Here is a 14907-nt window from a genome sequence, read left to right on the forward strand (position 1 = left end):
ACCGGTTCGCGCATGTTTTTTTTTTCTTGGTTTCTCATTTTTATGATGCTAATGCTCTTACATCATAATATGGCGAAATTTAAATTTTAAAGAAAGATAATTTTACCCTAAATCTGGAGTCCAGTCCCTTTCAGCCAAACGCTTGTTAATAACTTGTCTGATTGGTTCAAATAGCAAGAGCTGTCGGAGGACAGCAACGCTCGACTATTCAACAGGCTGAACAGCCTTGTCGATTGAATGAATACGAAAGTCGAAAAAGGGGCATAATTTAAAAAAAAAAGCAAAATAGGGTTATGGAACCTGCATAGTGCTTATCAGCTCATGACATTGGACAAGTGTGTGAAGTTTCAATCCATTCCCATTAGTGGGTACTGAGATACCAGCTTACATATAAGAATTTAACCCAAAACTCCTAAGTTTAAAAAGGGGCATAATTTTGTAAAATACAAAGTTGAGTTATTGACCCTTTGCACTGCATGTCATATCATGACAGTGAACAAGTGTGTGAAGTTTCAATCCTTTCCCTTAGTGGATACTGAGATACCAGCTTACATACAAAAACTTAACCAAAAATATCTATGTTGAAAAAGGGGCATAATTTTGTAAAACAGCAAAATAAAGTTATTGGACCTGCTTTGTGCATATCAGATCAAGTGTGTGAAGTTTCAATCAATTCCAATTAGTGAGTACTGAGATACCAGTGTAGCGTGCAACAGGAGCGTGCCTTATTCCTAATATCTAATATGTGTAATAATAATTTTTCTTGGGCTATTTTGCCTAATGATTTTAACTATTCAAAATATATATAAATTTTCCTCAGGTTTCCTAACCTTATGATTGGCTTATATTCTAAGAAATGATTTATCTTTAAAACAATTAAATTTTCAATCTCAAAACATCTGAACAAATTAAATCATAAACTTATGAATTATTCCAAACTTTCAGAATATCCCCAACTCACAAACAACTCTTCGTTCGAATGCTTATTTCAGGAATCTTAAATAGATCTCCTCTATTTAAGAACTCTAAATATATTCCTATATAATATATCTCTATATATTCTAAACCCTTTTAAACATTTGCCCATGAGGTTTTACTGGAACAGTAAAATATTTTTAATGCCCGATATCTGAGATTTCTGTGCATCAGTAAATATAAGTACTGCTCCGATCCGACACTTACATGGACAACCAGCAGACTGACTCTACAGCATTGAACAGATCTATTTATACCCCAGTCATATCCCGCAGCAAATAATTCGACTATTCTGACTGGCTAAAATTCTCAATCATACCCCGCAACAAATATTAAAGCTATTCTGATTGGTTAAAACTCTCAGCCTTCTTAATTCATAGAGCGCCTTCAAACTCAATATACTTTTATAAGCATCTAACGTCTAAGACCGATTCCCGCATTCTAAACAACAAATACTTCATAAATGCATTCCAGAAAACATATATCAATTCATACCGTTTAAATAACTTATTCTAAATGCAAGATTCCAAAATACCTACAGTAGAAAAATAGCTTTATCAATGTAACGTATGATGTTTTCCTTTCTGACGGGTAGAGACGGCAAACGGCGGAGAAGCAGATAAGGGAAGTAACTATGTTACGACTCCTATTTAAAAGCATTAGGTGAGTATCCGTCACATTATCCACGCCACCGTCTACATGCGTCCCGCATGTTTTAAAACACTTTGATTAATTACTGAAATATATAAACAAAACTTATGCACTTTCTCTGATGTATTCACATATATCTATATGCATGAATAATAAAATAAAACAACAGCTGAAAACATTGTAAACTTTTAAAGTATCGTGTGTTTTTAAACAGTTCATAAATAAACTATAGTTTCATAATGCTTGCAGAAGCATTACTCTCGTCCTGCCTGAATTTCAATTCCTAGCAAGCATTTTCCACCGGATGTCTTCTTTGTCACTGTAATGTCATCTGGTCTTATCAAAATATCTCCTTGGATATAGTCTCCCAAATTTACAGACTGCTGTCTTTCTTGTTTTCTACAAGTAATAGTCTCAAAACTCTGGAATACCTTCTTATTCCCAACTTTAATGCATATTTCATTCGTCGCACTGTTATCATCCTCCATACTCATCTGACAATCAATGTTAACGTTCTTAGTAATCTTCATGTTACTATCATCTTTAACATTGCAAGACCTGTCGTCCATCTTCAGCTTCTTATACAACTCTTTCGTTTTTTCCATCATTGGAAACTTTCTCTTAGGAATAAACAATTTTGGTTTTGTATCCTTCCTTATAAAAGGCCCTTTACCTCGATCAGCTGACTTCTCTGGTTTAAGAAATGCATCCTTATCATCGGAATCATCATCTTTTCTGCTGTCTTCATTTTTAGGCTTTTCATTTCTCTCCTCAACATGAATATACTCTTCATAAATGCTTATTTTGGGGTCTTCATCCCAATCACTGTCACTATTACTACACCTTCTATCTGTCTTGATCTCGGAAGTCTCAGGAATATCTATAAATTTAGCATGATATTTCTTCATGTGGATCTTCAAATATGAACATTTCTTAAAAAGGACGCCACATACTTCGCATGGAATTTTCGAGTCTTTCTCGTCATTCTCTTTTCTTTCTGTGGTTTTGATATTCGACATCTCTGACCTGAAAATAGAACGTATATAGTCATTTAACCATGCAGGTTTCTTTCTCTCCCTACCATATCTACTTTTATCTGGTATCACTTCTTCTAAACTTTCATCATCTGATATTCTGTCATTCTGATTTGAGTCTACCTGAAAAGAATCTGACATTACTGGGCTATCATCAAATGTCATCTGTTTTGGCGCCTTTCGCATCCTGTTAGCATGGATAACCTGGAATGTGTTTAATTTACCACAATTGACTTTATATAAAACATCTGAAACTACTTCTGCTACTATATATGGACCTCTCCAAAATGATGTTAGTTTTGAAGAACAGCCTACTTTTTTTAACAGGAAAATATACAAAAACTTTATCATCAACAGTAAATTTGTCAAAAGATAATTTTGTATCATGAAAAATCTTTTGTCGTTTCATAGCTTTTTCAGTAGTTTGTCTAACTAAATTGTGAGCTGATTCTAAATTTTCTTGCAATTCCCAAACCCACTGTGATGCTGGTAATTTCTTAATGCTAGGGGGGCATTTCAAACGCTAAATCTAAAGGAGTACTTAATTCTCGACCTAACATTAACATATTTGGCGTCATTCCTGTAGTTTCGTGTTCAGTTGACCTGTACGCCATCATTACATAGAGAAGTTGTTCATCCCAGTTTCTATGATGTTCTTCAACATACATACTCAACATTGTAGCCAAAGTTTTGTTAAACCTTTCCACCATTCCATCAGATTGAGCATGGTATGGTGTCGTTCTGGTTTTCTTAATTTGCAATAAAGAACACATTTCTTTAAAAAGTTTACTTTCAAATTGAGAACCTTGATCTGAATGAATGGTGTTTGGAATACCAAACCTAGTAATTACATTTTCAACTAAAATCTTAGCAACTGTTCGGGATTCCATATTTGCCATCGGAAAACATTCCGTCCATTTTGTAAAATAATCTGCAATTACTAAAATATATTTGTTTCCTGACTCAGTTTGGGGGAGTTCACCTAGTATGTCAATAGCAATTCTTTCAAACGGATAACCACTTCTTACAATTTGCATAGGAACCTTTCTTGTTTGTGTGGGTCCTTTCCGTTTAAGACATGCTTCACAACTTGATACGTAACCTCTGACATCATTTTGAAGCCCTGGCCAGAAAAATCTTTGTCTTATTTTACTCAAAGTTTTTCGAATACCCAAGTGTCCAGAAGCTTTTATATCATGTGAATATTTTAAAACTGTTTGTCTCAACTTAAGCGGTACTATTGCTTGCCAATAAACAACATCAGTACCTAAAACATCCCATTTCCTAACTATCAAATTATCTCTAATGGCTAATCTAGACCACTGACCCCATAATGATTTCACAAAATAATTTTGACTTAAAATGTCCTTATATGCTGGTCTATTTCCCTTAACTAACCACGCCTTTACAATCTGGATATTGTCATCTGCTTCCTGTGCACTTTGTAAATCTATATCAGTGTAATTTTCAGATTTCTGATCACATGAATTGACCATGAAAGCTTTTTCTTTAAATTCAGGGTGATTATCAATGCCACATTGTCTACAAGGTATTCTACTTAAGCTATCGGCATTTTTGTGAAGTCTACCTGGTCTATGCTCAATTGTCATATCATATGCTGACAAAATCTCTAACCACCGGGCAACTTGACCTTCGGGGTTTTTAAAATTCATCAGCCAGCGGAGTGAACCATGATCAGTTCTTATAACAAATTTCTGGCCATATAAATAATGTCTGAAATATTTCACGAAATAAACCAGAGCCAACAGCTCTTTCCGGGTAACACAATATTTACGTTCAGCTTTACTCAAAGTTCTGCTGGCATAAGCTACAACTCGTTCTGAATTATTCACATTTTGTGAAAGAACTGCTCCAATAGCAAAATTACTAGCATCTACATCTAAAATGAATAGCTTTGTAAAATCAGGATGTGCTAAAATCAGAGCCTGAACTAGCATTTGCTTTAAAGTCCTGAACGATTTTTCGCATTCCTGATTCCATAAAAATGGCTGATGTTTTTCTGTTAAATTAAACAAAGGTTTTGCGATTTCAGAAAAATTCAAAATAAATTTTCTATAATATCCACAAAGGCCTAAGAAAGATCTAATTTCGTGAACATTAGTTGGTGTTGGCCACGTTTTAATGCTCTCAATTTTCTTTGGATGTGTTCTTATTCCAGAAGCCGATACAATATGTCCTAAAAATTCGACCTCTTTAGCAAATAGAAAACATTTTTTTGGTTTAAGTTTCAGATTTGCTTCATTTAATCGTTCAAAAACTGTCTCTAAACTTTTGACCATATCCTCGAATGTTTTGCCGGTCACAATTATATCGTCTAAATAGATTAAACAAATTTGCCAATGTAAGCCTGCTAGAACAGTTTCCATAAGCCTTTCAAAGGATGCAGGCGCGTTACATAATCCAAATGCCATGACCTTAAATTCAAATAAACCGAACCTTGTTGAAAATGCTGTTTTCTTTTGTTCTTCTTTTTCTACTTCTACTTGCCAGTAGCCCGATGATAGATCTAGACTACTGAACCATTGTGCATTAGCTAATTGATCGAGCGATTCGTCTACTCTAGGAAGTGGATATGCATCTTTAATCGTAAGATCATTGACTTTTCTATAATCAATACAAAAGCGGTGTGTACCGTCTTTCTTTTTAACCATTACCACACCACTTGACCATGGGCTAGAGGAAGGTTCAATGATATTTCTGTCCAACATATCTTTAATTTGTTTTTTCAATTTCCTTGTTCAAGTGTTCTGGAACTCTACGTAATGGTTGCTTAACTGGTCTAGAATCTCCAGTTGGAATTTGATGTTTTACAATACCAGTTCTACCTATATCAGTTTCTGACTCAGAGAAAATATTTGAATACCTAATCAACAATTTAGATACCTGTTTTCTTTGTATTTCAGTAAGACCTGTAATAGATCTTGCATAAAGATCTTTCAAATGTTCTGGTATTTTGGAAGGAACATTACATTTGTTTGACGTGGTACTAACACTAGAAACAGGACTTAAAGTTGCTAAATTTGTTCCAGGATACAAAGTTTGTTCTTCATGTGAAAGGTTCATTATCCGAAGTGGAACAGTGCTACTTCCACGTACTAAAGATTTTGCGATTAGACTATTATCATAGGTGTGTTGGTTCTCCATAGGTTCTACAATATATAGGCCATGTTTATGTATCATTTCAGAATTCGAAACTTTTCCCTCAATGATTGTTTCGGACCTTGGTGGAACAACCGATTTTTCTTTAACAAGAATTCTGTAACATCCTATGTTTCCCTGACAACTTAATTTACATGTTTTGCCTTGAAGCAGCATTGTCTCGTCTAACACATTTACAACTACATTATGAGTTTTCATAAAATCAAGTCCTAAGACAATATCAAGATCAATATCTGAGATAACAACATTTGCAAGACATTTACATTTATTTATCTCAATGTTAATTTCTGTTTTACCTTTTGTATTCAAAGGTGAACCTGATGCAGTCAAAATGTCATGCTCAAATATTTCTAAATCTTTATTATGTTCAAACATCTCAAAGAACTGTGTTGAAACCATGGTAAGAGTTGCTCCTGTGTCAATTAAACAATTTGCCTCTCTTCCGTTAACTATTCCAGTAACATACAACCCGGAACCTTGTTTTGAATTCGAAGAACTATTCCTAGAAGATGAATTAAAGTTATGTTTCGATTTTGGTCCTACTGAATTTTTGTCATTATTTTGTCGCCTTTTCGGACAATAATACTGAGTGTGAACTTCTTCACCACAGTTAAAACATGTAAACCTATTGTCAGGTTTTCTATTCTGATTTGAAAATGTCCTAGATGTGTCTGTATTCTTAGGTGTGTTTCTTTTGTCCTTATAGTTATATTTCCCTTCATGAAAGCTCTCTGATCTATTTGGCTTATTTTTGTTTTGAAATGTGTCAAACTTAGTCTTAAGTTCTTCAACTGATTTGGCCAACATTTCTATTGTTCTGTTTTGCTTTCTAATTTCATTTTGTTCTGATGAATTAGTACTTCTCAAATACCCCTGGCCTTCTAGACGTTTGCGTTCAGCCTTATTAAATGCTTCGAGCTCTACTGCATGGCGTACAGCATCATTTAGATTTATTGGCCTAGCTTGTTTTATTCTTAAACGCATTTCTGAATTCGAAAGCGAATCAATAAATTGTTCTTTTGCTAAGGTTTCTTTTACATCTCCAGGGGCTGAAGGGTATGCTAAATTAGTCAAACGTCTTATTTCTTGAGCCATTTCAGATAAAGTTTCTGTGGCTTTCTGTCGCCTTTCCCTAAGTTGCGCTCGGTATAGCTCTGTCTGATTCGGGGGTGCAAACCTTTCTTGAAGTGCATTTACTAAATCAGTATAACTACTACTAGACTTTCCTAAATTTCCAAATACACCCTGAGCTTGCCCTCTTAACGATACAGCGAGATACCATCCTTTCTGTTCATCTGACCAATTATTTATTTTTGAACAAGCCTCAAAATGTGCTTTATAGTCTATCCAAGACCCTGTACCATCATATGTCGCTGGTTTCATTAATACAGAAGGCTTACTTTGAATAAATTTAACACTAGATTCTGCAGGTGTATCTAAACTTGTAGATTTATCGCTACTAGATATATTTCTGTTATCCGAAAGTTCATTTTCAGATTTGTTTTTGTTTGAACTTGAAACTGTATCTTTAGTCTTAACGGACATTTCTGACTTCTTATCACTGCTTATTTGATCTGAGCTTTCCTTTGGTTTCACAAATATTTTTCTCTTAGTGGCAAACTTATCCCAACCCCCAGCTTCTGCATTTTCATTTTGTGATTCATTTCTTAACCCTAAATAAGGTATCTCAAACTTTGGCGTTGAATGTTTAACATTCGGGTCATAACCAGGTGAAACGGTCGAATGTTGCCCTTGACTCAAAATTTCACGTGTTATACTAGGTATCTTTGGCAACTGCCGTTTTGGTTTTGGGTATATAGGGGTACTAGTTATATCATATTTAGCATTCTCCAGGCCTGAAGCCTGTAACTCGGCCAACTGTCTTTCTAACAGTTCAATTTCATATTTCATTCTTAAACTCACATTCTCTTTCTGTAACCTATCTATCTTTTCCAAATAGAAAGAAAAATCTTCCGTATCCCTTGCCTCGGCCATAACTCCAAAATATGTGTGTATTTAAGCTTTAAAATACGTAGGTAAGTGATAAAGATATATTTATCAATGATATCCCACCGCTGCCACCAATTTTGTAGCGTGCAACAGGAGCGTGCCTTATTCCTAATATCTAATATGTGTAATAATAATTTTTCTTGGGCTATTTTGCCTAATGATTTTAACTATTCAAAATATATATAAATTTTCCTCGGGTTTCCTAACCTTATGATTGGCTTATATTCTAAGAAATGATTTATCTTTAAAACAATTAGATTTTCAATCTCAAAACATCTGAACAAATTAAATCATAAACTTATGAATTATTTCAAATTTCAGAATATCCCCAACTCACAAACAACTCTTCGTTCGAATGCTTATTTCAGGAATCTTAAATAGATCTCCTCTATTTAAGAACTCTAAATATATTCCTATATAATATATCTCTATATATTCTAAACCCTTTTAAACATTTGCCCATGAGGTTTTACTGGAACAGTAAAATATTTTTAATGCCCGATATCTGAGATTTCTGTGCATCAGTAAATATAAGTACTGCTCCGATCCGACACTTACATGGACAACCAGCAGACTGACTCTACAGCATTGAACAGATCTATTTATACCCCAGTCATATCCCGCAGCAAATAATTCGACTATTCTGATTGGCTAAAATTCTCTATCATACCCCGCAACAAATATTAAAGCTATTCTGATTGGTTAAAACTCTCAGCCTTCTTAATTCATAGAGCGCCTTCAAACTCAATATACTTTTATAAGCATCTAACGTCAAAGACCGATTCCCGCATACAAAACAACAAATACTTCATAAATGCATTCCAGAAAACATGTATCAATTCATACCGTTTAAATAACTTATTCTAAATGCAAGATTCCAAAATACCTACAGTAGAATAATAGCTTTATCAATGTAACATTTTCCTTTCTGACGGGTAGAGACGGCAAATAGCGGAGAAGCAGATGAGGGAAGTAACTATGTTACGACTCCTATTTAAAAGCATTAGGTGAGTATCCATCACACCAGCTTACAAACAAAAACTTAACCAAAAAATTCTAAGTCGAAAAAGGGGCATAATTTTGTAAAAAAAGCAAAATAGAGTTATGGAACCTGTGCAATGTAAGTCAGTTTATCACAGTGAATAAGTGTGTGAAGTTTCAATCCATTCCCACAAGTGGTTACTGAGAAACAAGCTTACATACAAAACCTTAACCAAATCGGGACGCGGACGCCGACGCGGACGCCGACGCATGGGCGAGTCCAATAGCTCTACAATTCTATGAATAGTCGAGCTAAAAATGGATAGGTGGAAATGAAAATAGCAATATTAGAATTCCAATTATTTGTCATTTTGTCAGTTATTGTATGTGTTACTGAGGTTGCTATTTTAATGCGTACATTGTTAACACACTGAATGCATCATAATTAGCTTCTACGAAAAATTGTCCTGTAAATTTTATTTAGCTGATAAATCAGTATGACTGTTTAAAACTTAAGATTTTAGATTCACAAGTACATTCGTATAATGATGAAGTCACGGCGTCTCTGTTATTTGTACAAAGTACATTGTATTTACGTACAAACAAAAGTAATTACGGTATCATTATATTCAGATTTGATTTTACAAGTGTAATACGTAATGTAAACAAGTTTCAGAGCTATTGCCACTAAAGTTGGCGTCTTAAAAAAAATACGGGTAACCATTGCTTTTCACAAACTAATTTCACGTAGTACATTTTCTCTACCTGAATTTATTTATTTTAGAGAAAAAGTTGCACATATACATTCTAAGAAAATATAGCCCGCTTAGCTCAATAGTGAGTGCAGATCTATTGATCGTTGGCTTTGAGTCTGATCCCCGGTTGAGGCGTATGTTCTCCCTGAATATCATGTGCGTGAAATTAGCCAGAGCAGCCAGAGTAGCCAGGGTTCAGCCAGAATTCAGCCAGAGTAGCCAGAGTTCAGCCAGAGTTTAGCCAGAGTAGCCAGAGAAGTTAGAACTCTGGTTACTCTGACTAGCCAGAGTTCAGCCAGAGAAGTCATAACTCTGGTTACTCTGGCTGGCCAGAGTAGCCAGAGTTCAGCCAGAGTAGCCAGAGTTCAGCAAGAAAAGCCAGAGTTTCTAGGATGTTTAAATGTTCTGGCTACTCTGGTAGTAGTTAACCCTGTCTCTCCAGTCGCTCCTGCTCCTTCTTTATCTATATAAACCGCCATTTTGTTTTTTGTGGAGTCAATTTTTGAAATCGGTCGGGCGTGACTTTATCGGTGTGTTTACGTATTTAGCAGACGATGACCTAACAATAGGGAGCTGCACCCTGAGGTGAGTCATCGAGAAACAATAGATGGAGCCTAAACGTGTTCCAACACGCTCAAGGAGAACAATACAGTCCCTTTATTTTAAAACAATAGGACGGATTCTGTTCAAGGATCTAGGCACAGTTTCACTTTATATCGCTACTATCTATTCAATTTAACCCCAAAAATAAAAGAATTATAAACCACTTCGAGCAGACGATTTTTTTTCAAGTATAACTTCAAGCAGACGAAAGAAGGGGATCGTGTTACCACTAGGTAGATATCTGATGTCAATAGAGGACAGTATACATCAATAAGCGGAACAATTGAGGATAGGCAGACGTATTATAACTAGTGAAAGGATCCCGGAGTCAGTTACACCGTGTGCGGGAAGCGTAATATTGAGAGAGATTTGATAAACTAACCAATAAGTCAACAAAAGTTGTAGATTTAATGATATTTTATTTTTTCATATTTTACATAAAAATTCATTTTTAATTTTTCTACTACACATAATAGTGTTTGTTATTTTCCTTTCATTTTGTCTTTACAATTTTGTCAATATCAAAGTCACGACTACATTTTCATGAGTTTAGCAAAAAAACGGATATCGTTTTAAGTGAAGTGTCAGGCGCACAGGTTTCACTAAATGCGACGCATTTGTTTCATCTTCCTGCTTTATATGTATTTCCAATTCCCGAATTTCTTTTCTTCTCACAGGTAGGTAGTAAGGAGCGTCAAGTTTGTAATCCCACCCATTTTTCTTGTTTTTCTCAAGTCGTCGCAGCAAAGGACTAGCTTTTCCTTTCACGATACTTTCGCCACAAATATCTGAATACAAGTGAAGTCCGTCACTAGATTTCGATCTCACTTTTTCCGTTGCGTGAAACTCCATTAAAGCCACTTTCCATATACCGTCTAAGTATATAGGCTCATTCAATTGTATTTTGAAATGACTTGTATCGTTGTTTACAAAATATGTATCGCTTTCGTCACTTTGTAGATAAATGTAAATGTCACTCATCATGGTGACTTTCTTCCAATGGGACTTCTTGAAGAAAAATGATACCGTTCTATAAAAAAAAATCGATTTAAAGAATAAATGCTTTTACTAGTCTTATAAGATTACAAAATATACAAATATATGTTTCACACCTATTGATTATAAGGTTAAACACGCGACAAGTTCTATAATAATATTGATGTTTAATCCTAAAGCTAAAAGTTCTATAATATTGATGTTTAATCCTCAAGCTAAAATAGTGTCTGTTTTTAATAACGTCAAAAGGAATTATACCTGGTATGATATTAACGCCTTTGTCGTCTGCTTCTTTATCAATCAATCAATGCGAACCATTCGCTTCGGCTGTCTAAGGTATTATGATTATTATATATACAATTTAACACTGAAGTATCTTTTTTCAATTGATCCACCGCCGCCGCCGTCGCCACAATGCGCGCCACAGGGAGCGCCACAATGCGATCAAACAAGAAGATTTTTAAAGTTTTTCTCTATATAAGTTTATGTAAAACTTGGGACCCCCGATGCGGGGCCTCTTTTCACCCCTGGGGCACAAATTGAACAATCTTCAAAGGGGACCACATGCAATGCTACATACAAAATATCAAAGGCCTAGGTCTTGTAATTTCAGACAAAAAGATTTTTAAAGGTTTTTCCTATACGTCTATGTAAAACTTGAAGCCCCCCGGGGCGGGGCCGCTTTTCATTCCAGGGTAATAATTTGAACATTTTTTGTAGAGGACCAAAAAGCAATGATACATACCAAATATCAGAGGTCTAGGTTTTGTGGTTTTAGACAAGAAGATTTTTAAAGTTTTTTTCCTATATGTCTATGTAAAACTTGTGACCCCCGGGCAGGGCCTCTTTTCACCCCAGGGGCACAATTTGTACAATCTTGATAGAGGACCATGATAATATGATGTCACATGCCAAATATCAAGGCTCTACGTCTTGCGGTTTTGGACAAGAGGATTTTTAAAGTTTTTCATTTCGGTTCTTGGCAACCAGAGTTCTGCAAGGAATTAATTTCTTTGAACAATTTTGAAAGGGGACCACCAAAGGATCATTCTTGTGAAGTTTGGTGTAATTCCGCCCAGTGGTTTTCAAGAAGAAAGTTTTTTTAGAAAATGTTGACGGACACTCGACACACGACGGACGACTGACGACAGACATTGAGCGGTCACAAAAGCTCACCATGAGCCTTTGGCTCAGGTGAGCTAAAAACACGACCGCCAGAGTCGTGGTTAAATTTCCTTTCGTACATAGATCTAGTAGAAACTTTAAACTAGAGGGTCATAATAACCCTGGATCGCTCACCTGAGTAATATGAGCCACATGTTTCAAATGGCAAACTGATGCTAAAATATTAAGAAGGTAAATCAGTAGGTCATATTTATGGTTACTGAAAGTCAGTTTTAAGATCGGTAAGCAAAACTGTACATGTCATCCAAATTTCAAGGCTGTATCTTAAAAAACAAGAAATGTCAGTAGGACAAGGTCACAGTCAAGTGATCCCTAATCGCATGGGGTCATCAGGTAATTATAATTAAACATTCTAGGAAATATGATCTGACTATTTTTAAGTATTTTTTTCCTTTTTAACTTATAATTATAACAAGTGACCCCCAGCGCATGGCCTCTTTTCACCCCAGGGGCATAATTTGAACAAACTTGTTAGAGATCCACCAGGCAATGATAAATACCAAATATCAAAGGCCTAGGCCTTGTACTTTCAAACAAGAAGATGTTTATTTTTTTCTTCCTATATAAGTCTATGTTAAACTTGGTACCCCTGTTGCAGGGCCTCTTTTCACCCTAGGGACATAATTTGAACAAATTTGGTAGAGAATCACTAGGAAAGACAACATACTTAATATCAAAAGCTTAGGCCTTGCATTTTCAGGCAAGAATATTTGTAAATTATTTTTCCTATATAAGTCTTTGTAAAACTTGAGACCCCCGGGGCAGGGCCTCTTTTCACCCCAGGGGCGTAATTTGAATAATTTTGGTAGAGGACCACAAGGCAATGCAAAATATCAAAGGCCTAGGTCTTGTGGTTTTAGACAAGAAGATTTTTAAAGTTTTTTACTATATAAGTCTGTGTAAAACTTGTGACCTCCGGGGTGGCGCCGCTTTTCACCCCCTGGGGCACAATGTGAACAATCTTGATAGAGGACCATAAGATGATGTCACATGCCAAATATCAAGGCTCTACGCCTTGAGGTTTTGGACAAGAAGATTTTTGAAGTTTTTTTTCCTTTTGGTTGCCAAGGCAACCAGAGTTCTAAATGGAATTCAATTCTTTGAATAATTTTGAAAAGGGACCACCCAAGGATCATTCCTGTGAAGTTTGCTGTAATTCTGCCCAGTGGTTTTCAAAGGGGAGGTTTTTTTAGAAAATGTTGACGGACGGACGACGGACGACGCACGTCACACGACGGACATTGAGCGGTCACAAAAGCTCACCATGACCCTTTGGCTCAGGTGAGCTAAAAATACTGTCAGAATCTGCTGGCCAGATTTTAAGGTAACTTCAGACAAATGATTACATGTATTCTTGCATAAAAACTACTTTTTTCACTGGATCCGCCCTTGTATAAACGAGAGAAAAATCGTGTGCAAACAAGGCAATATACATGTTTTTTTTATTTTTGAAATGCTTTGCCAGGGATATATGTATGTATTTTTACGCACACTGATATTTGGCATCTGCGTCTTGTTTCTTCCTTAACAACCTCATCTTGTAGCATTATAGATACAATGTAATCCATAGTATTTTTCCAACCCCAAACGTACTGCCCCCATCAATGTACGCACTAGCTTCTCTTAGAGTTCACTCCCTTTACAAAGCGTCTGTTCAGTTATTGTAAATAACTGTGAATAAATAAGTATCGCGTGTAACTTGTGCTATTGTTCGTTTTTTAGGTATTATATTTATGATTTTGGTAAGTATCAGTCGGTATGTTTTTATCTAATTTCTCGAAGAATATATATAAACAGCTTGGAAACTTGACACTACGTTCGTACTTATCCGTACTCCAACTGCGTGTCCGTACTCAATATAACTCGAATGCAAAGTTATTATTCTTGAAATTGTGATCGAGTCCACCAAATTGTGAAATGATATGAACAGTTATTGGTAATTTTATGTTTGTAATAATGAGAGATAAAAAAATCACTTAAAAACCTTCAGGATGTGCTTTTGATAGTGTTGTTTATTTCCGGGCCCTGGATACGGATATTTAAAACATGTTTACCGTTTCCAAGAACAACAGGAATGGTAAATAAACAAGAGGGCCATGATGGCCCTATATCGCTCACCTGTTATCATTGCACTTGAGGACAAGAAGGTCCTCAGAAAAAATATCTAAGTCCAAAGGACAGTAACAACAAAGGGAAGAAATTTAACCAAAAAGAAAAAAAAATCTTACAAGGGGCAGATATGTCAAAATATACCAACAAATTGGAGGTACCATCCATGTTGTACCACAGAAAAGTGGTCTCGGTTTTCCCTACGGCCAATAATAAAAAAGTTACTAAAAAATAAGCTATTTATAGTAACGTAAAAGGGAAGTAATTAGAAAAAAAAACAAGAGGGCCATGAAGGCCCTGTATCGCTCACCTGACCTACTGACCTAAAGATCATCAAGATTAACATTCTGACCAAGTTTCATCAAGATATGTTCATAAATGTGGCCTCTACAGTGTTAACTAAATTTTCTTTTGATTTGGCCCCGTGA

The sequence above is a fragment of the Mercenaria mercenaria genome, chromosome 3, assembly GCF_021730395.1.
Source record: "Mercenaria mercenaria strain notata chromosome 3, MADL_Memer_1, whole genome shotgun sequence".
NCBI lineage: Eukaryota > Metazoa > Mollusca > Bivalvia > Venerida > Veneridae > Mercenaria > Mercenaria mercenaria.